At 42.3% G+C, this 22,592-nt stretch overlaps 1 long non-coding RNA gene across 1 annotated transcript in view; it reads left to right on the forward strand.

Annotated features, from left to right (window-relative positions):
- LOC119043861 (uncharacterized) overlaps positions 1-10,062 on the forward strand; it is a 133,658-nt gene extending 123,596 nt beyond the window's left edge. Inside the window, exons 2-3 of the long non-coding RNA XR_008392823.1 lie at positions 8,958-9,041; positions 10,026-10,062. This is a non-coding gene — a long non-coding RNA (uncharacterized LOC119043861). The remainder of the gene's footprint in view (positions 1-8,957; positions 9,042-10,025) is intronic.
- The last annotated feature ends 12,530 nt before the right edge of the window (positions 10,063-22,592 follow it).

Here is a 22,592-nt window from a genome sequence, read left to right on the forward strand (position 1 = left end):
GTGTCAGGTTCAAGGTGAACAGCGAGGCTGTTGAAGCCCCTTTACTCTCACTTCCAGCTTACAGATGGTCTCTCCTGCTATGTCCAAACCACAAACTCTATTTGTTCCTTAACATAGAAGGCTCAGCAACGTCTTCTCTGCTGTTTTTCTTCAGGGGCTCATTAAGACCTATGGTTCTACTTCTATAATTAATTCTTCCGTAAGGACTTAAGGAGGCCTGCTATGTTACAGAAGCCAGGCTTGGCAGAGAGGATAAAAAAGATGAATGTGCCCTGGCTGGTGTAGCTCAGTGGATTGAGCTTGGGTCTGCGAACCAGTGGATTGAGGTTCGATTCCCAGTCAGGGCACATGCTTGGGTTGCAGGCCAGTTCTCAGCAGGGAACCCAGGAGATCAACCATACATTGATATTTCTCTCCCTCTCTCCTTCCCTTCCCCTCAAAAAATAAATAAATAAAATATTTTTAAAAAAAGATGAATGTGAGACAGACTGCAGGAGTGTTACAGGAAAGACTCAGACCAAACACTGGAGGAAGTGAAGTGGAACCTTTATTACGCACGTGGACCCAGAGGAGGCAGTCTCCAAATTCCGGGCCCCAATCAGCAGGGAGCAATTGCTTATATAGGGTGAGGGGTGATCTGTCAATTAGACCGTTACTTCTGGTGAAAAAGCAAGAAGCAGCTTACAGAAGCAAGAAGCAAAACGTTATCTCTAGCACACAGGCAATCATTATCTCTGACGTGCAGGGACAAGCAAGAAACAAAGGAAAAAAACAAGTCATTCCCTGGGTGCTGCGCTATGTTTTAAAACAACTGCCAATTTCCTTTAACAGGAGGAACAGACAAGTAAACCGACATCATAGCACAGTGCTTATGTAGTATCAGCAGAGGCCAAGCTAATTACAGGAAGCTCATAGTAGGGGAACTAAATCAGAAAGGGTCCAGGAAAATTTACCTGGAAAAGGTAATTCTGGCCCTAGGTTTTAAAGGGCAAGAAGTTGGCCCAGTGGAGGAGGGGATTTCAGATAGCAACAGAAAGTGTATGAAACAACAGGACAGAGTCCAGCAATTAGTTCAGTATGGCCAGTGAGGGAGACTGAAAAATGTGGACTAGAGAATCAGGCAGGTGGGCTAAAGGGACTATCTGAACTTAACCCAGCAATCCAGGTAACCAGGGTACAATTTGAAATGGAAGTGTGACATTGTGAGATTGAGATCATTCTGGTAACCAGATAGGAGATGCTTAAAAGGGCAAACTAAAAGCAAGGAGACTAACTGGGAGGCCATTGCATATGTATAGAAGTGACGAAATCTTAAACAGAAGCAATGTTCTGGGGGAAGAGAAGAGGAAGCATGACTCGAGGCCATCCAAGACTTGGGAAGTGACTAGGTATGGGTGTGCCGGAGAGGGAAGGTTATGGTCTGAGACCTAGAGAAGAGCAACAGGGAGGGGTTAGAAGAACAGGATTGAAAAAAAAACCTAAGGGGGTAGGGGAGAAAAAGCTGACTAGAGATACACAGGGAAGTTGATACCCCACTTGAAAAACATGGACCTGTATAATATTCTGACTCTCCCAGCTGTGTAGTTTCTTGCCAATATCCATGAGCACCCCTGGTGCCAGTCAGCTGTAGCTGACCAGTCATACAGTGCCCTGCTGAAGTCCTGTAGACTTTTGTGTTTATAAGACCACTGCCCAGTCTCTAGCCTGGATCACCTATCCGCCTAGTTAAGGTAAAATACTACCTCCTCTGTACTTTTCACTATTATTATTCCATATTTTTATAGCGCTTGTCACACTCTGACATTTCTTGTCATTATTTTCTATTACCAGGAGTGTGTATGTGTTTGTCAATGTGTGGGCAGCCATAACATAATACCACAGGCCAGGTGACTTAAACATCAAAGATTTATCACAGTTCTGGAGCCTGGGAAGTTAAAGACCAAAGTGCAAACAGGTAAGTCTCACTTTGAAGCCTCTTTTCTTGACCTAGATGGCTACCTTTTCACTGTGTATATATGGGCTTTCCCAGGTGGGTGCATGTGTGAGGAAAGGGGTGAGGGTAGGGGGGAAGAAAAAGCATTTCTTCCTTTTTAAATGTATTTTATTTATTTTTTTAGAGAGAGGGGAAGGGAAGGAGAATAAGTGGGAGAGAAACATCAATGTGTGGTTGCCTTTCATGTGTCCCCTACTGGGGACCTGGCCTGCAACCCAGGCATGTGCCCTGACTGGGATACAAACTGGCAACCCTTTGCTTCACAGGCCCGTGCTCAATCCACTGAGCTACACCAGCCAGGTACTTTCCTCCTTTTTTAATAAGGCCACTCAGTCTTATCAGACTAGGTCCCTGATAACCTCATAGTCCCTTAATTACTACTGAAAGACTTTATCACCAGACATAGACATATTAGAGGTTAGGGCTTCAACACATCAGTTTTGGAGGGACACAATTCAAACCATAGTGAGATATATATATATAATACTGATTTAAGGAATGTTCTTTTTTTTTAGATTTGAGTTATTTGTTTTTAGGCAGAGGGGAAAGGAGGAGATAGGGAGAGAAACATCAGTGTGTGGTTGCTTCTCACGTATCCCCTACTGGGGACCTGGCCCCAGACATGGGCCCTGACTGGGACTCAAACCAGCGACCCTTTGATTCTTGGCCAGCACTCAATCCACTGAGCCATACCAGCCAGGGCAGGAATATTCTTACGACAAAATTACTACAATTTAAAATGTCCTTCAGTGTAAATTACACACAGCCAATTGATTCTCACACAATACTTTTGATTTTTACCGAACTATTGTATCTGTAGCAACGTGCGGTTGCCATCAAGGAATCAGTGTGATTTCATGAATATTGCTTGCTATTTTCATTAAGGAATAAAATGAAAATGAAACACTTCAGACGTTTATTGAATGTTCAGCCCTGACCAGTGTGGCTCAGTTGGTTGGGCATTGTCCCGCAAAGCAAAAGGTCACCAGTTTGATTCCAGGTAAGGGCCTGGGTTTCAGGACTGTTCCCAGTCACGGCGTACATGAGAGGCAACCAACTGATGTTTCTCTTTCACATCGATATTTCTCTCCCTTTCTTTCTCCCTCTCTCCCCACTCTCTAAAAATAAATAAAGAAAAGAAAAGGAAAAAAGAAAGTTCAGTCTTCCAACATTATGTGATCAACTTCGTTGGACTGAGTATTCATTCTTGAATACTAGATGAACATTTACTCAATTTTAAAATGCTAGTCAGTTTAACAGCTACAGATATAATGCACTTTTAAGTTGAATCTGTATTATTAACATTGTTTCCATCACTTTTAAGTCTAAACAATCAACAAAACAATAAATGGAGCCCTGGTTGGTTGTGTTTGTTGATATTTCCACGGTGTAAATGCTCTTACCATAACCTATGTCAATTTCTAGCACAATGTCACTAAACGTGGTGTTGAAAGATGTGCATTGCATATCATTGTATACTTTCATTGTGCAGATACAGTAGACATAAATAACATTAAGACATAAATAATGGTAAGATATAGTAAAAATAATTAGGAAGTAATGAGTTTTTAATATAACATTGTAAATTTATACAAATTTTAATAATGGCTGCACATAACTAGCTCACAAAATTCTTTTTTTAATGTTTATTGATTTTAGAGAAAGAGAGAGAGAGAGAAAGAGAAACATTGACTTGTTGCCTCTCACACATGCCCCCACTGGGAATGGAACCCACAATCCAGGTATATGTCCTGACTGGGGATTGAACCCCCAGGCTTTTGGTGTACAGGACCATGATCCAACCAAATGAGCCACAGTGGCCAGGGCCTCACAAAGTTCTTAACAACTTAAGAATCAAACCAATAGGAGCCGACTCCAGCCTGTCACTATACGCCTTTACGATATTCTCCAGCCCTTCCATGCCCTCCCAGAGGTTTTGGAATTGTTCTTAAGCTTAAATGCTCTCAATCCTACTGTCCAGTGACATCATCACCAGTCTTTTCTTTTCTCACCAAAAAAATTTCTTATTATAAAACCCTTGAATGTATCACTATTCTAGGAGGGCACTTATTCAATCCTCTGTTGTATTATAATTTGTTTTATATTCTTGTCAAACATCTTAAGTTTCAGGAAGGAAACATGAGAAACTGTTTACAATACAGAATAGAAGAGGGTGAAGGACTTTCAGTTGATTTATAATTAAATTTTTAAGCTACTCAATTAAAAATAAATTTATTAAAAATGGTCAGAAAATAATACTAACAACAGACTTTTCAGTGGATGCTAAAATATTTATGGGGTACAGTAGTGATACAGTTCCAAGGTATCACTCTAAAGAGTTTTTTTAACTAAATACACGGGAAAAATGAATATTTTACAGGAGTGACACGGAAGTTAAAACCTTAACCAAGAGATCAAATTTAGCATCACAAACATAGTGGGTCATCCCGACACTGTCTCCTGAAGTGATGCAATACAATATCCACAACATCCCCTATAAAAATTCTTGACAGAATAGTTATTCCAAATCTAATCGAGCCCTTCTAGACCTAACTTCCAGCTTACAGAAAATGTGCAGAGAAGTCAAACAATACCATGAGATAAAAAATGCAGGATCTTCCACAAAATCATTGTCCTGTAATCTTAAACTGTGTCAGTATAAAAGGGGGGAGAGCCATTTCAAATTAAAAGAATGTACAAAGTCATGAAACCAAATGCATGATTTGATTGTTTAGATTCTAGATTAGGAAACAGCAATAAAGGAAACCTGGGGGACAGTGACAGGTGTTTGACTGTAGCACACTTTCATGTCCTTTTACCTTTTTCATAGACGGCACCGTACTTCCTGGATCCCCCTGCAACCTGCTCTTCTCCAGTCAGCACTGTTGAGGTGCATCCGTCTTAGGACACCTGGGTTTAGTTCTTTTGTTTTCACTCTCCCACAGTATTCTACTAATGAATCACCAAAATTAATGTCCTGTTAATGACCTTCAGTGTCTCACCTTTTAAATCAATCTGCAATGAACGGTTTTTTCATGAGAGCTCATCTAGAGTAAATATTTAGAAGTGAAATGGTCCAGAGTATCTTCAACTTTGCATATTAGAATAATTGTAAATCTTCTCCCCTGAGTGCTTCTTCTTGGTGTGTGAGAATATCCCCAACCCCTTCCAGCTTGTGTTTTCCTCAGTTCTCACCAATCTTATGTGTATGAAATGGTGTATCGTTACTGTTTTAATTTGCATTTCCCTGAGTTGCAGTGAAGTGGAGCATCTTCTCAGCATTTTATTGGCCATTCAGGTTTTTTCTTTTGTAGCCTCTTTTTCTGTTGTGTTCTTCGCCTTTTATTATTCTCCATTATTATTGGTTTGTTGGAGTTTTTAAAAAAATTATGTGTAAATGTTGAAATTATGTTTTGATGCTAGTCTTTTGCTATGAGTTGAAAATTTTCCTTTCCCTTTTGAAGCTGAAGAAAAAAAACTAAGTGAATACATGAGGGAAGGATGGAGGAATAATCTGCTCCACAACCTGAGACCCCACACTGAACTAGAAACGGCCAGGCCACGGCTCTGGGAAGTTGCTCGGTGAAGATAAATGAAAAGGGCACACAAACCAGCTTGCTTTGCAAATGGTCCACGGTTTGCTTTCCTGATTTACGAGAGATGATACGCCCCATTAAAACTCTTTTTTTAATAGTTTGACTTCATTTTGCTGACTGAACCACCCTGATCATATTATTCTAATAATTGAGTTATTTCGATTTCATTCTCTTTGCTTTTTTTGCTTTCTCAGATGTGCTGAATGTAAGCCAAAAAAGGACCACAGATGTAGGCCTACAATGGAAGTTGTAGAAAGGTTTCAAAGAAAAAAAAATCATTTGTGTTCAAAGGATAAAAATAAGAACTAACAAATTATCAGATCGTGCTAGAGTTTTTCTTACAAATTGGGGTCATTTTTGGTAACAGCCAGGTTTTCTTCTCCTTCAGTCTCTCCCTGGAACTTAAGTATCTCAAAGGCAGACTGTATTTCTCCCTGTCTGTATCATTGCCCCAGGCTTCAGATGCTGCTGGATTCCCAGACAGTGTTTCAGGCAATTTAGGGACAGTACGAAATAAACTGTGATCATAACAGAAGAAGTTGAAGCCACTTTGCCAAGATATTTATTTCTATTAGAGCCTTTAGTGGTTAGTGTTAAATACAGAGATTATCAAGAGACATTGCAAATAGGTCTTGTTTTGTATTGTGTTTAATGTATAGATGATATTTAATCCCCCTTTCTTTTTGAATTTTTGTCTAGCAATTGGAATTCATCTTTTTCCCCCCAGGTGTATTTCTTTACTCTTTAACTTCATCAGTCCGTTTGGTAGTGTTAAATTAATTATATACAGAAGCCATTAGACCAAAGTGTTTCTAATACCTTAGCCTATGTAACCCATGCAAAACCTAATTCTGTACATGCCTCAGGGTTAAGAAGGAAAACCTAGGGACAACCAGTCACAAACGGCCAACTAGACTTTTCCAAATAAGGCAAATGTTTAAGGTATAGCTTATCAAATAATTGTGTTGCTGTGCTTCTGCCTTTTCTCTCTTAATGTGTTTCTTCCAGCTCCTGTCACTGGAGTGTGTCTGGCCACTTCTGGCATGGTGCTGCCTGATTTGAACTGATTTTTGCTCAAATAAACTTAAAATATTTGATATGCCCTACGTTAGCTTTTAACAGTAGTGAGGTACCTTATCAAATATACGTAGTTGTCTCAGTCAGGACTTTCCTGATGGCACATAACAGAAATTAAGCCCTAAGAGACTTATGGGGGAAGGGTGGGAAGTAATTGACTACTTGGAAGAGACCAGAGGTAGATGATCTTGCAATAGACATATCTAGACTTAAGAGTACAAATTACATCAAAGGAATCTGTGTTTTCAGTTCTGTTTGCCTGAGTCGACTTCATTGTCAAGCTCATTCTCTCTCAGTTCCAGTCCATATTCTACCATGTTAGCTAGCAAGACTAGCCCATAGAAAATGCCTCTTGCCTGATATTTTCAAATAATGATCTGAGCTTGATTCTTAGTGGGTCCTTTGGTCCCATAAATTCTTAAATCTGTCATTGAGACAGATGGGCCATGCCTGGGTCATTCACCCACTCTTGGAGTGGTGAGAGGGACACCTGTGAGATCTGCATCCTCTGAAACTCTAAGTGTTGCTATGAAAAGAGCGAGGTGTAGATGCCAGGAAAGCAAACAATACAATTCCCCATTAATCTTCATTTTTTATCTGATGCCTTTTATATTTTTTCCTAGTGTCTGTCAATCAATTTCTACTGGATAAGAGTTTCCATAGGATGATAGTCAAGTTCTAAGTGTTACCCAGCGTACTTTAATTGAAGGAAAGAAAATTCTATTGTAACAGAAACCCTGAAGCTAAAGCAGTGGGATATCAAGCAGCTGCTACTCCTTTTGGCTAGAAATTGGCTGATGGAGCAAGAATTGACTCCATAGTTATTGATGATTTGGCTCTCTCCGGTTTCCAAGGGAGATTCTACTGAAACATCAAGTCATCAATTTGCTCATTTCTGCTTCCATCAGTGATTAATGATCCTGTGGTTGGATAGGGCATCTTTGTTATTGCTAAGTGCTGAGTCATTCATCTCATTAGGAGTACGTTCCAACTTTTATTTGCTGCCTGAAAAGTGAGCTCCATAAACTCTGCTGATATAGCATGAATATGAAGTCTTAATTATGTGTGAGAGTGCGTGTTTATGTGCTTTGTCTTTGACCAGGCTCTTTTGAAATTTTGTGAATTGTAGATAACTGATAGCATTGCCACTGATTCTTGTCTATTAGGTTATTCTGCTACTGCTTTAAAAACTTACTGCAAATTTGGTGCCTTAAAACAACACAAATTTGGTATCTTATCAGTCTGGGGCCAGAAGTCCCACGCAGGCCTCACTGGACTACGACCAAGGTATTGGCGCAGCTCCCCTTTTCTGTGGAGCGTGTAGGGGAAAATTCATTTTCTTGCCTTTTTCAGCCGTTAGAAGCCACATTCCTGGGTTCTTGGACCCCTTTTTCCAACTTCAAAGCCAGTCACCTTGCATCTTCCTGACCTTTCTTCAGTGGCCACCGCTTCTCTTTGACTCTCTTATGCTTGCTCTCTTCCACATTCAAGTCCCTGTGAGATTCTACTGGGCCCACAGGGATAATCCAGGATAATCTCTCTCTAATAAGGTCAGATGATTAGCAATCTTAATCCCATCTGCAACCTCAATTCCCCTTCACCTCGTAACCTAACATATTTTCAGTTTCTGGGGTTTAAGAAATGGATCTCTTGGAGGCCCAGGGAGGGAAGCATTATTCTGCCTTCCATAGCTGTAGACACACAAGTAAATTCTACCTGGTGGTGGTGGAATTGACTTTTCTAGCAACCCATTCATTCCTGTAGAAAAATCCAGTTTTACTTCTCTTTCTAAAGTTATTTCAATATTCCTTTACTTGATATGAATTTGTAGTTCTTCCATTTCTCCTTTGAATTGATTTTAACAAATTTTCTGGTTGTCTCATTATTTAATGAGTTGCATAAAATCCTTGACATGTTTTTATTTTATATATACTAGAAAATAATCTTTTATAAATATGTAGCATTTATAATACACGTCATAATTTTACCTTGTTTTGAAAATTTATCAGAGACTTAGCTCTTCTAGATAGCAAAATATATAGATACACTAGAAATATGATCTAAGGCTTCAGAAAATTACCATATTTTGAAATGCCATTATATATTGTTATACTTTATAACAAGAAAGAAACTTGGTTGAGGTTTTCTCAAATTTGCCATTAATTCTAAAAGTGTAATTACCAATAATGTTGTGTGAAGCTGAATAGAAATGTTCTAAATTACTGGTAATAACTTTTTTCAGTCAGTCATGCTAAAGGAAAGACTGAATGATCTTTCTGATCTTTCTATAGAAAATAAGTTTTCAAAATGGTCCTCTTCTGAAGAGGAGTTCAAAGAGTTTGCAGTCAAAACATGTATGGAAACGTATTACAGAGGTGAGTCAAGCAATTAATTAATAAACATACCATGCTATTTTCCTAGACTTTTATAATATTTGTAGTATTTTAGTCCTCAGATCTTTTTAATATTTTGATTTCTTTTCTTAGTCTAAATAAATTTTCATTTTTGAGATTTTTATTTATTTTTAGAGAGAGGGGAAGGGAGGGAGGGAGAAGGACATTGACTGGTTACCTCTCACCCAAGCCCATTTGGGGACTGAACCCCAACCCAGGTTATGTGGCCCAACAGGGAACCAAACTGGTGACCTTTTGCTCTGTGGGACAACACCCAACCAACTGAGCCGTACTGGTCAGGGCTAAATTTGCATTTTTGGAACATAACTGTGTATTAGTAATGTTGGAGGGTTTTTTTCCTTAAAAAGTGTTTTTCTCTAAATATGTATGAGCTTCAAGCCCCTTTAAACCTAGTCTTCATTCATGTGTTTAATAAATATTTGTAGAACACCTACTTTGTGTTGGCCATCAATTTCTGGCCCTCACCTGCCAAACTGGAAAAGCTTAAACTTGGTTCTGGTGCTGAAGAGATGGTAGGTGATTTCGGCCATCTCCTGGGAGAAATCTTTCTTCTTACTCGGTCACATATTCCTCAAGGGTCAGCGGGGACTCTGCTCAGTGCTGTCTTCCTTCGGGTTGTAGGAACTGTCCCTTGTGGCCCAGGACACAGAGAGTCTCGGTGCATGGCGCATCATGTGATAGTTCTTAAAGCATCTGCTCAGGGTGGGATACGTCATCGCCACTCACAGGTCATTGGCTAAGGGAAGTCACATGACCAAGCCTAATGCCCGAAGGGTATTTCTATAGGAAGAACTCCAGATATGGCCACACAATGATACACTCTACCTCATAAGCCCTGTGGGGTTGATTAGAGGTAAAAGTTAGAGATAAAGATATTAGAAATGTTTGTAAGATACATTCCAATATCCATTTGTAGGGTGTAATTAAAACTTACGTGTTCCACAGGTACGCGGTGACACCGTGCTTACTGAAGTGCTTCCAAGTAAGTGATGGACCAGAGCTGTCCGCAGAAAAATGATGTGGGCCACATATGTGATTTAAAATACTCTGTTAAAGTAAAAAGTAACACATGAAGTTAATTTTAAATTCTCATTTAGCCATTATATCCAAAACATTATGATTTTGTGATATAACCTATATAACAAAAATTAATCAAAATTTTTAAATTCTTTTTTTCACGTGAGTCTTCAAAATCCGGTGTGTGTTGAAGCACACTTAGAGTAACACTCAGCTTGGACCACTCACGCTGCACGTGTTCCCTAACCACATGTAGCATATGGGACTGCGTGTCTAGACAATCCAGCCTCTGAACATTCTCACAGAAACAGACTGACAGGTTGCTAGATAAACCCTTAAAATGAAAGGTCAACATTCTTCTTGGTAAAATGCAGGTTCAATACTTATCAGGAGAACCAAGAAGATTTCAAGTTTAATTTTTTTATGGTTATCAATTTTAATATTTATTAAAAGGTAGAAGACATGAAAAATTCCTCTCAAAGTCCAAAAAAATTTCTTGGGCCTTTGCTAAATGTAAAATGAATTTTGAGGTACTTGCTTTACATGACAATGAACTTGTCCAAAAAAATAACTGAATGCAACTTATCAAAATAGTGCTAATATACTATTTACAAAAGTGATCTTACCTGCCATATCTGTTTAAGAGAAAAAAAATTGTTTTATACTCTGGAATACTAAGGAAATACCTTGAAGGCTTAACCCAAGATATATTGACTACTTAGCTATATCCTCTTTCACATCATAAAGAAATACATCAAAGCAAATTAAAACTTTTTTTCAACTTTTACTCACTTTTCATCAGCCTTTGATTTGGCGAGCTGGAGCCAGCTGGACCAAGAGTGTATACACTTTACTTGCATTTCTGCCAAATCTATCTTCTAATGCCATTCTGCTAGGTAGTACCAGAACTAGGGTGGGCAGGATTGGCCTCTTGACAAACCATATCACTTTAAGTGTGATTATAAACAGTGTGCCTTGAAAACTACTTCCTTTTAATGTATGTTAATGGTTTAGTGTCACTTTTGGATGAAAGGATAGAAACACTCACCTTCTCTCCTGAAATAGTAAATGGGAGTGTCCTCGCAGACCTGACGAAGTTCATCTATTGTCATGAATCTGCCATAGCGCTGCAAGACAGAGTTTCTGGTATCAGCAAGATGGCAGGATCATCATTAACTGTGAAAACAAGAAAGATAATAATAATAATAATAATATAAATTTAAAAAATCTAAGCTAATGGCTCTTGAATTTTTATGTGTTTAATGTTAAACGAAGCTACATGGCAGGTGAATTTGTTCACTTAACCCAGTGGGGTGGTTTGTGGTTAATTCATGTTAGTAGGTCCCTGTTTTAGATATGCTTATACCCCTAACACCTGCCTCAGCACTGGGGACGCAGGGTGCGGTCCATAAACACACACTGCACTGAGCTGAAGTTAGGCCTCCAGAAGCCTGGGGAGTGTGTTTCAGAGGGAGAGTATATACTGGGGAAGGCAGGGAAGTTGAAACTGGGCAGAGAATTCTTAAGAGAATGGCAAGAATCCTGGAAACATTCACACTGAATGCTGAGGTGACTTTAAAATCTGGCAGAAATCCTAAACTTCCAGATAAATAACCAGCATTAATAACATACCTATAGCCAAATAAATGCTATACGATAATAAGAAAACCATTCATAGCCGATATAGTGAGTTTAAACATCTGAAATATTAAAACACTGTGTGTTTTATTTTGCAGAATCTTAACCCAGCAGTGATTTTAGGGCTATCCCTTTAAGGGGCCTAACGTCTTCAGAAGCAGCCCAACAGTGTGAAATAGTTTATGTAAGTCCCCAAAAGGGACAGCAATTACTCCACCAGCTGCATTCCTGCGTGTCAGGAAAAAGAGAGTCCAATATATTTCTTGTCTAATACAAAGTCTCAGAAGGTTGAAACATACTAACACAGAACAGAAAATGCAGTTAGGATTCAATGACTTGCTGTCATGAAAAGTATCAATAGTTAATAACGTTAAAAATTCATGGCGTGTGAGAGACGAAAGAGTCCTGAAATATCACCAGGCACAGTCCCTGCCCTTTCACAAACGGGCACCTGTGGTCACGGAGACTTCGGCCCCTGGGTGTGACCTGACAGCCACCTTATAGCTCGCTGTCAGGCAAGCCCTTCCCACCAGCAGTGCTCCCTGCCTCCAGGAGGGAGATGCATTTTTTTAAACTTCCAATTGACACATTCTTTTTTTTTAAACTACCAATTTGTACTTCTCAATTCCTTCACCTTTTCTACCCAGTTCCCCAAACCTCCTCCATTCTGGCAGCCATCAGTCCGTTCTGCCGATGAGTCTGTCAGTTTGGTTGCTCATTTACACTGCTCTTTAGACTCTGTGTGCAAGTGAGATCACACAGCACTTGTCTTTCTCTGACTGGCTTGTTTCACTCTAGGTCCATCCATGCTACTGACGGGGACACATTCCTAAAACTGAACTAGAACATCAAGCTATTACCAAATGCACTTTTTCCACTTGCATTCTTCACTCACCAGTTATTTAGCGCTCTGTGCATTTCATCAGAGTCCAGAGAGTCCAGACACTTGTGCACACAACTCTTCCAGGGGGTACACAAATGGTCATAAATACGTGTGTATACAAATCTGTGCATAAACACACATGTATATATACACACATGCATGTGGTTATATACATCTTACACACATATATTGATATATTGACTAATACATAAAGAAACATCATCAGTAGTGAACCAGCATTAATAACACACCTATCTATGTACAATAACATAACCACTGTTGGATGTATTGGAAAAGAAAGTAGGGTACATTGGCTACTTACCAATATTTTGAGGTGTTTGTAAAAACTGTAGCACTCTGTGTTTCTGTAGGGTCAGCTGTCAGTTCTTAGACTCTGTGACATCTAGTACTAAGTTTTAGAGCAATTATACTAATGAAAAGTGATCCAGGCTGAGATGTGTGTTTCCTGTGAATAATCCAAGATTGTGAAGGAACATCAACTTTTACAGCAGTCCTCTTTTGTCAAGTGTTACTGACATAATTCGAAACTGTTCTTCTAACCCTAACCCCCCCGCCTTTTTTTTTTTAAAGGAAAGTGAGTGTATTCATTGCCCTATGTGGTATATCAAATCCAGACAATAATGTAAGGAAACTCTCAGGAAATTAATTCAAAATGAATGAGATCTGCTTCCAAGTATTTGTTTGAATTATGATTTTTGGTGATATGTGTGTGGGGTTCTTTTTGGGGGGGCCTTTTGGAGGCAATAATGCATTTTCTCAGTAATACAGTTCTTTTGGGTAACAATATAAATATTGTGGTATGTATTAGCTAAAAGATCGTGTGTGTCTGCATTATTACCCAAGAGAAACACGTTACTGAGGAAAAGCATTCCTCTCCTTCCCCAGAGATAGTGGTGTGATTCTTGAACGTGGACCTTCCCGCGTGACAGCACAGCGGAGTGGCTGAGAGGCCTCGGGACTCACCGGCACCCTGTCACCCCCCATTTCCCCATGCCCAAATACCATCACAGGGCCAGTTACCACTTCAACCTGAACTTTGGGGGGACAAAATTCAGTCCGCAGCGACCAAGAAACCCACGGGTACCAGATGTTACTTTCTTCTGAAAGTTTGTCAGCGATGATGTAGCCATGAACAGGGAGGGGAGAGATCTACTCACCTGCTCCCTGCACCCCGGCCCTCCCCGACATGTCTGGACTAACTGGATACTGCCTCTTCTCGGGGCTTTGCCGAACCACATTCAAGCTGTCCTCTCAAATTGCCCAGCCAAAATTTTCTTCTGACTCAGAAGTACTTTTAACAATATAATTGGTGTTAACAGAAACGTACAAATCATTGCTAATTCATAATAGTAAAGTAATTGTCATTATAGGTTGAATTATGTCCTTCCCTACCCACCCACCCCCAAGAAATACTGGAGTTCCTAACCCCAGTATTTCCCAATGTGACCTTATGTGGAAGTGGGGTTGGTGCAGACGTACTTAGCTAAGTAAGGCCCGCCCGTTGGGAGGAGGGATCTAAGGTGACCCGTGTGCCTGTAAGAAGATGACTGAGTGAGGACAGAAACCCGGGAGAACGCCGAGAAGAGAGTGCCACACAGGAATGGGAGTGGCGCGTCTACCAGACAAGAGTGCCAAATGTCCCGACAGCCACCGAAAGCGAGGCAGAGGCAAGGAAGGATTGTACTGCAAGTTTCCTCGGGAGAGCGGCCCTCTGAACCGAGCCTCCAGACCACCGGCGTCTGGAACCACGAGATGACAAATGTCTGTTGTTTTCAGCCCCTCGTTTGGAGCGCTGTGACGGAAGCCCTGCAAAATGGGAACCCTTGTCTGTCTCCTGAAACTGGGTGGTAATAGCATATAGTTAGAGGCATTTTATATTCTTATTTTGGATTTGTCCATATTTTTTCTTCTTCAGATGTGGTGAGAAAACAAAAGGTGATCAGAATTTACTTTTTGTTTTCAATGTTCAGAGCTGGCAGGAGGAGTGGCAGCAAGTGAAACCCGAACGAAGATGAAGGTAGCTGCGTGTGACCCATGAATCCGAGGAAGCCAGCGCGCCCGCCGCCCGCCGCTCAGCGTGGCTTCTTGCCAGCGCGCTGGTTGGGAAAACAGTCGTAAGTACATTAAAAAGGACGTTGACAGAATCAACCAGCAAATTATTTGCGGAATCCATTTAAAAATGAAATTTTCATTCCCAACTCCAATATCAAAGAGCATTCTTAATATTATTTACAATGTTTATTATGCAAAGTAGATGGAGGATATGAGATTCACAAATAAATTGCCAATTTAGGTGGGAACTGCTCCACTCACTCTGAGGAGGCTAAAGGTGTCTCTGAAGTGCTGCTACTTCAAATTCAGGGAGGGTCCTGGAGAGTCGCAGGGCGCTGGAAAGCCTCGCAGTTTACCAGAATCACTTTTGAAGTTAAAACAATTCTTGTGGGGGGGTGGGGGCGGGCTGGGAGTAAAAGACAGAAAACTGTTTAACAATGATTAAAATAAATAAATTTAAGAAAAACAATTCTTTACATCTTGTCAATCATAAAAAGAGAATATACTGACGAATATGGAAAAAATCCAAAAATGCCCAATTCAAGTTCCTTTGTGTATACTTATCCTCTGGGCTGAATACAGAAAGCAGAAAACCTAACAGGAGAGATGATGTGCAGAATAAGCAAGACTTAACTGAAGCGTGGCCTCATGGTTTAGCACTCTTTTACCTGGAAATGGAGACTGCATGTTTTAGTTACATGTTTTACCCCCTAAAAATACTCATGAGTAAGGGTTTGCTGCAAAGGTGTGGTCGGGATAATAAGGGATGTACGATACACACATACACTCTCTTCTTCACAAATTCTAAGGGATTATGTATGATGCCTTCTTGCTAAACAACTTTGGTCTGGCACCTACTGTGTGCTGGAGACACCTGTGCCTTGAAACCACCTATTTTCAATGAGATTAGGTTGTTAGCTTTCAAACAACCTAAAGGCCCTATTTTTCTGGAGCTTGCTTTTACTAGACTGATAAATGTATATTGTTCTATTATATGTTCAATTAAGTTGCCTAAGGACTTAACCTTTGCAACTAAAATTATGAATCACGCATTGCGTGAGAAAGTGAACTTGATGGTTTTACCCAGTGTGTAAATCGAAAGCCATATTTAAAAGTCTGTCTTCCGGGATGATTACAGCAGCGATGGGTGGCCTTGACTACTAGTGCAGCCCAGTTGGCAGCGTAACTTGAAAGGACCCCCCGTGGAAGTTCTGGAGAGTTCTTGTCACCCTGAAATTCTTACCACCGGCAGCACATGTCAACACCCGTGTTTTGTTGGGGGCTCTCTCATTTACACAGCTCCATACCCTTTTCCTGGTGTAGAGTAGACACATTTTTGAGTCCAGAAAAATGCTAAATGAAGTTAGCATCAACTTGCTCAATACAAGTTGAACAATCCATTTTCCCATAACAAGCAGATGAGTCTGAGCTGTCGGTCTACCTTTTACAGTTCCATGAAAGGCCCACGGGAGAAAACACCTTGGACTTGAGTCATTTCATACAAGGACCCCCCTCATTTTTTTTTAATATTAAATTTTATTTAGTTACTTTTCAAGCACATTTTTTTTTTATCTATTTCTCCCATCCCACCCCACCCCCCCGCCCGGTCTCCCCCCTCCCTCTCATTCCCCCCCCCTCATTTCCTTTACATTTCCTCCGACAGCTGTCTAACAGGCTCCCCAGCTTCAGGCCCAGCCCTCCACAAACACTGCCATCCAGTGACTTGGGAAGTCGGGACAATGACTGAGCTTTCAATGACCTGTGTCTGGCCACTTGGTCTTCCTGTAAAGGGAAGGGCTCGATTCTGAAATTCCAGCAGGCATGCCCTCCATTCTCCAAGATCCTTAAAGTGTCGGAATTATTCACTGCAATCAAGAGAAAGCAAATCTGGCTGTTTGGAGGAGAAAATGCATGCATCAAAGGATCCTGAGCAGTTCACCTGGAGAACACGGCTAGAGCAAGGCCCAGATCATGTTCTGGAATTGGGTCCGTGAAGCCGCCACTGCTGCTGTCCTGGGCTCAGGTACCACCCCTTGGACCACCTCCACCACCTGCACAGAACAGGACACACCTGTGCTGAAACTGCAGCTGCTGGCAGCTCTTCAATTGTGTGTTTCTGCCGCCTGGGCTGCAGCTCTCTGCAGCACGTGCTCCTCAGATTCTACTTCTTTCTGCATTTTCTGCTGACAGTGATGTCATCCCATGGCTGCTGGGAGGCTGGGAACCTGAGTAACTGACATCTTCAGATTCTAAAGGGAACTTCCTCCCAAAAGGTAGAAAATGCTTCTGACCTAGGAAGGCAGTTCCGTATGAACCAGCATACGGACTTGAGACTTTTGCTTTCTTATTAGGTAACGTGACAAAATTAGCTGGCTCTTTGGAGAGGGCTGCTGTGCTTCCTGCTGCTTCCATCACTTGCCCCTCTAAACACAACTCCTTACGTCAGATGGAACTGAGAGATGTCCAGTCCCATGCCTGACCCACGCTGTGTCCACTGCCTAGAAGGCCTCCTGCCCTTAGCCACCTGCATGACCCACATGGTCTGACTCAAATGTCACTTCCTCCAGGAAGCCCGGACATTAATTTGCAAAGGGAATTCCTCACAGCCTCACGGGAATTGCTACTCCCTCAGCTCTCAGGTCCTGCACAGTGCTCTGCCCTTACCTTCCAGGGTGCTTACCCACCTTGCAGGGCTGTGGTTTGCAAAGTCATCCAATGTTCAGTGCAAGTTCCAGGAACTTCTCCAGGAGCACTTGGTGTAGGAGTCAAGGTCGTGGTGGGAATTTGGAGGCTGGAGCTGTGCATCTGCTTCACCCTTCATGTGTGACTAGACATAATGAATCTCATTAGAAGAAGGTTCTGCGGGTGTGTGCTGTGGCCCCCTTCCCCAGCCATCATCTTTAGCTCTGCTGCATTCTAGTGTGGGCGCTGAGAGCCTGTGCTATGCAGCCAGCCCTCTGTCCCTGCCAGCTGTGTGGCCTTCCTGGTTGTTGGATGTTTGGACAGAGACTTCTCACATGCTCCACAGGTTGTGTGGAGACCGACTGCGTTAATACTTCTAAGGAGCCAACAGTGGGTCCTGACACCCCTGAGCCCTGAGTCAGTTAGTAGTATCACAGTCTTCTAGGGGACAGAGAATTCTCGGTTCTCTTTTGCACTCACCTCTGCCCAGCCCCTCCCCCAGGGCCTTGCCAATAGAAGAGGCTGGTCATCTTAGGTGAGACTTGGCATCTAGAGGGCTCTGGGCCGAGGCTGTGGCGGCAGGTCAGCACACCGCAGGAAAATCCGGCCACGGCAGTAAGTAAACGGAGGTAATCTGTGTCAGGGCTTGCTCCGGCTTCAGGGGCAAAATAAAGCGGGGAGGGCTGAGACCCACCATTTGCAATATGTCAAATAAGTGATCCTGGAAGGAAATAAAGTGTCCACCTCAGTCCATATAACTTATTTGGTCAACCTGATGAGCTATTACATGGGGCCTGCTTGATTTCACTGCCAAGAAATCCAGCCTCGCTCATTTACTCCTTCCTGAAAATGGCTGTTGTCTGCATCTTCCGTGAGCGCCGGGATCACCTGAGGTCTCGGTCAAGTGCAGATTCTGGTTCAGTAGGTCTGGATGGGGCATGAGATTCCGTATTTCTAATAAACTTCCAGCTGCTGCTGGCGGCCCACGGGCCACAGTTTGAGTAGCAAGGTTATACTACATGGGTTGGGGAATCTTTGGGTTCACACAAACATCCTTAGAAGCCACTGAGATCTGGTCCTGGCCTCGGTGCTTTTTGCTGGTGTTCGGTGCGTATGTAATACAGCAGGGCCAACGTTGTTGTCACAACCCGTGCAGGTAATAGAGTACTGGACACCCCCGTCCTCTACGCAGCCCGTGCAGAGTCCTCCAGATGAAGTCAACGTCCACCAAACCCTGCAGTGATTCACTTGGGAATATGTCCTCCCCCAAATGCATGGAAAAATAAGGGTATTGAACAGAGAAGGGGGAGTTAAATTCATGCTGTCCCTAGGATGAATGCCGTCCCTGACTAAGTGGCTGCTTGGGAAGAACAACAGCCGTGTGGGGGTCTCTTTCGGGCTGGAGGAGGCTGTGGTCCCTGCAGGACCTGCACTGCTGGGCGACAATTGTGTGTGTGACTGTGTCATATCTTGAAGGCATTTTCTGTGTGGTTTTATCAGGGGACAGCAGAAGTTTACCAGAACCAAAAGTACTTTTCTTCACGTTGTTAGGAGGACTTTCATGCTTTTCATCCATTCTTTTGAACATGAAAAGCTAATGCCATGTAATCACAATTTCCTGGGATTCTGAAAAACCAGTCAAGAGGCACATTGATGCTCTCTGAATGGAAATGCGGTGGCACGTCTGGGACCGGCCCTGTCGTGGGGGTTCTCGACACTCCCGTGCCCAGATCGGAGTTTTCAAAGGTTTCTTTTGTGTCCGAAACACCCAGACTGTCTGATTTCAGCCGTGAATGTGCTTCTGGGTGAATGCAGATGGTAAGTATGTTTTTTCTTTAAAGGGGAAAAAAGGACAGTTCAAGCCTATATTAATTATATCAATACTTCAGGCCTGAAAAGTATCAGAATTTCATTTTTGCATATGTAGAAATGTAATGTTTTAAAGTTGCATTGTCAACCAAAATGTTTTTCTCTTTCTAGATTTTTTAATACTAATTTTTTTAAGATTTTATTTATTTATCTTTAGAAAGGAAGGGAAGGAGAAAAGGAGAGAAACATCAATGCGTGGTTGCCTCTTGTGAGTCCCCTGTCGAGTACCCTGCCAGGAACTGGCCTGCAACCCAGGCATGTGCCCTGATTGGGAATCGAACCACGATCACGTGGTTCACAGGACCACACTCAATCCACTGAGCTATGCTAGCCAGGGCTTCTCTTTCTAGATTTACTGAAGACCAACAAGACACCATAAAAAAATAAGCTTTCGTAGAAGCAGGGATAAATAGGAGGATTTCTGGGCCCCTTACTATGTAATTTAAAAACAAGGTGACATGCCTGTGTTACTAGAACTATTAGATTGTATTCTGAACCATGTTCTTGTCAGGCCACTGAGAGAGCGCCCTCTGCTTAGTGTCCTCAGCAATATCTCGGAAGTGTGTGCTTGTTGTTTGAGTCCTGACGCAGTTTCCAAGAGCTTCACTGATGCCCAGGAAAATGGGAGTATGGAAACAGAGTTGGCTTGTGGCGCACCCCCAGGCACGTGCGACAGCCAGCATCATTTGTGAATGCTGACTGCACATCCGGGTGGGTGCGGCGATGCCCACACGGTGTTATACACAGAGAGATTAAACAGCGTGGCTTGGGAAATGCCAGGAGTCCATATTTCTGTGTAATGGGAGATGTCCTTGGTTTTCTGAATAGGATGTGGCTCTTGCTACCAAAAGGGAGGTCAAACCCCTTTGAAGATCAAGGCCACAGGGCAGTCAGGAGGGAAAGACAGCTGCAGCCCGGCCTGCCATGCTCTGGTTGAGTAAGCAAGTCCACAAAAGCCTGAATCCCAAGGCAAATATTCCAACAAAAATTACACGGATCACTCTGAAAATTTCATCCAGAATAGCGTTCGGGACGGGCCATGCTCCCCAGCCACGCTTGGGAGAGTGAACCGCAGGCTTTGAGAGTGTTGGATATGCCTCATTCTGGAGGTCAGTGGTTTTCAATACATCACTGGTGTCATAGAGCCCCTTTCAAGGCGTCTGTGTAGAAATGTGGACCTGGTTTGTCTGACTCGAACAAAGAAAAATTGCCTCGAAAGGATGCTGCCTCCCTTACGAAACTGCGTAAGGCCTGTCTTGGTCTGGGTGTGCTACACGGGGGTCCGGCCAGTGTGAAGAACCTCCTCTGTTATCTTGAATTAAACAGTCCCACTGCCGGATTAGGGTTCTATAAGACCCTCCACGGTTTTGTGAAATAGAAATGAATGACAAATGGAGAGCTGAGAGTTTCAAGAAAAGAGTTTGAATAATCCAAGCTTGTTAATAAGAGAGATTAATTGCACCTCTAATATGTCCCTCCGGCAGGTGGCCCAGTGGTGGGGGTGGTGGAAGGCGCAGGAAGGGAAGGGGACGTGGCTGCCATAGGTTCGTTCTAACCTGCACAGTGTCTGGGTGGAGAGCACAGAGTGATGGGCAGTGACAGTCAGAACAGAGGCCTGCGGCGTCCGGGGGTGCGCTGTGCTGCGCGGCTACCAGAGTTAAGAAGATGCTCCCTGGAGCCCGATTACCAGGGTTTTCAATTCCAGCGCCGTCACCTCCTCGCTGGTGTGCAAGGTCTCAGTGTCCTCACCTGCATAAGGGCAGCGGCCCCATCTATCTCAATGGAAAGCGGAAACTAAAAGAATTAAAATTCCTTAGATGGTGTGAGTTATGTATTAGTTATTATCAAGTACTACTGAAATTGACATGTAGCGGTCCATGTATTCCACTGCACACTCTGCGCTCACTTTTTTGCAAATAATTATTTATGGTATCCGTGACTGTGAGGTAACCTGCTGGTTGGAACTTATAAGCCCCCAACCACTCCAGAAAACTGGAAATTTACTTACAAAGATTGAGAAAGACCCTGTCCTTGTGCTTGAGGATGTTACGAGACTATATGAAAGAATTTTAGAGTTCTGTATTTTGTTGAAGTTGAGATATTTGGATTCAATTCTTATTGTTCAGATGAATTTAATCCATATTAACTGAAGGAAAATAACCCCAACGATTACCTGGAGTAGCAAAAGCACTAGTTTTCATGTGAGCTGACAGCTCTTGTCCACCAGGGGGCAGTCCACTCATTAAAACCAAGGACATAAATGACAACGAATAAAAGTCATCTTTTTTAAAATTACATTTTAAATTAGTTTATATTTCCTTTTTATGGATTGATTTGAGAGAGAGAAAGAGAGTAGTAGATGTGGAGAGAGAAAGAGGAATATCCTTTAGTTTTTGCACCTGGTGGGATGATGCCGTATCCAACTGAGCTAGCCGGCCAGTGCCAATTTCTACTTCAGTGAACCTTTTACTAGAGCTACAACACATGGCAGAACTGGTCTACCCTGTTAGGTAGCGTATCAAGAGTCGAGAGAAATCAAGAGGTAGTAGGGATCTACAACCCAATCTCACAGCCAGGTAGATAAGTGAGGAGCCAAGACGGACTCTAGGAAGTGAAGTGGACCAAGGCTAAGTTCACTGTATGGAACAGGATTTAAATATAAGAGAACTAGGTAACAGGAAGCTAAACAACAAAACAAACAAGCAAGCAGAAAAAAAACAAAGACACTGAAATAGAGAACAAGGGGACAGTGACCAGAGGGGAGAGGGAGGGGAATTTAAGGGGAAAAAGGGGGAGGGATTTGGAGGAATAAGTATGAAGGACACAGGGACGAGAACTAAGGGGGGTGGAAATGGGAGGGAGATGGGGAGCATGGAGTGGGGGAGGCTGGGATGGGAGGAATAGACAAAAAACTGTACTTTAAAAAGAACTAAATAAAATTTTAAAAAAAGAGAGAACTAGGGACAATTAGTGGGATAACCAATGCTTCAAGTACACGGTGCATACCTGTTCACCAAAGGTTGTTCTATGTCTCCTACCTCCTCCAGGGCTTGGTGAGAGAAACAGTGTCTGTAAAAGCAGGACAATGCTGAGTGTCCCAGTGAGAAAATTCATCCTTAAGTTCAGGGTGACTGGTACACATTTCAGCAAATCTGAAGGACTTCACATCCAAAGAGATGACCAGAATTGAGATTTGGGCCTTGAATAGATGTGCCCCACTGCCAGATTATGGAAGCCATACTGAAAGCCATTTTAAATTCTTCTCCGGATTTGGTGAAGCCAATGCTACAACTCCAAGGGTCAACTTTGCATAACAAGGAACTAAGGGACGGTTCCTTGGGACCAAAGGG

Source organism: Artibeus jamaicensis, unplaced genomic scaffold (assembly GCF_021234435.1).
Source record: "Artibeus jamaicensis isolate MK-2021 breed Jamaican fruit bat unplaced genomic scaffold, CSHL_Jam_final contig_76, whole genome shotgun sequence".
NCBI classification, from domain to species: domain Eukaryota; kingdom Metazoa; phylum Chordata; class Mammalia; order Chiroptera; family Phyllostomidae; genus Artibeus; species Artibeus jamaicensis.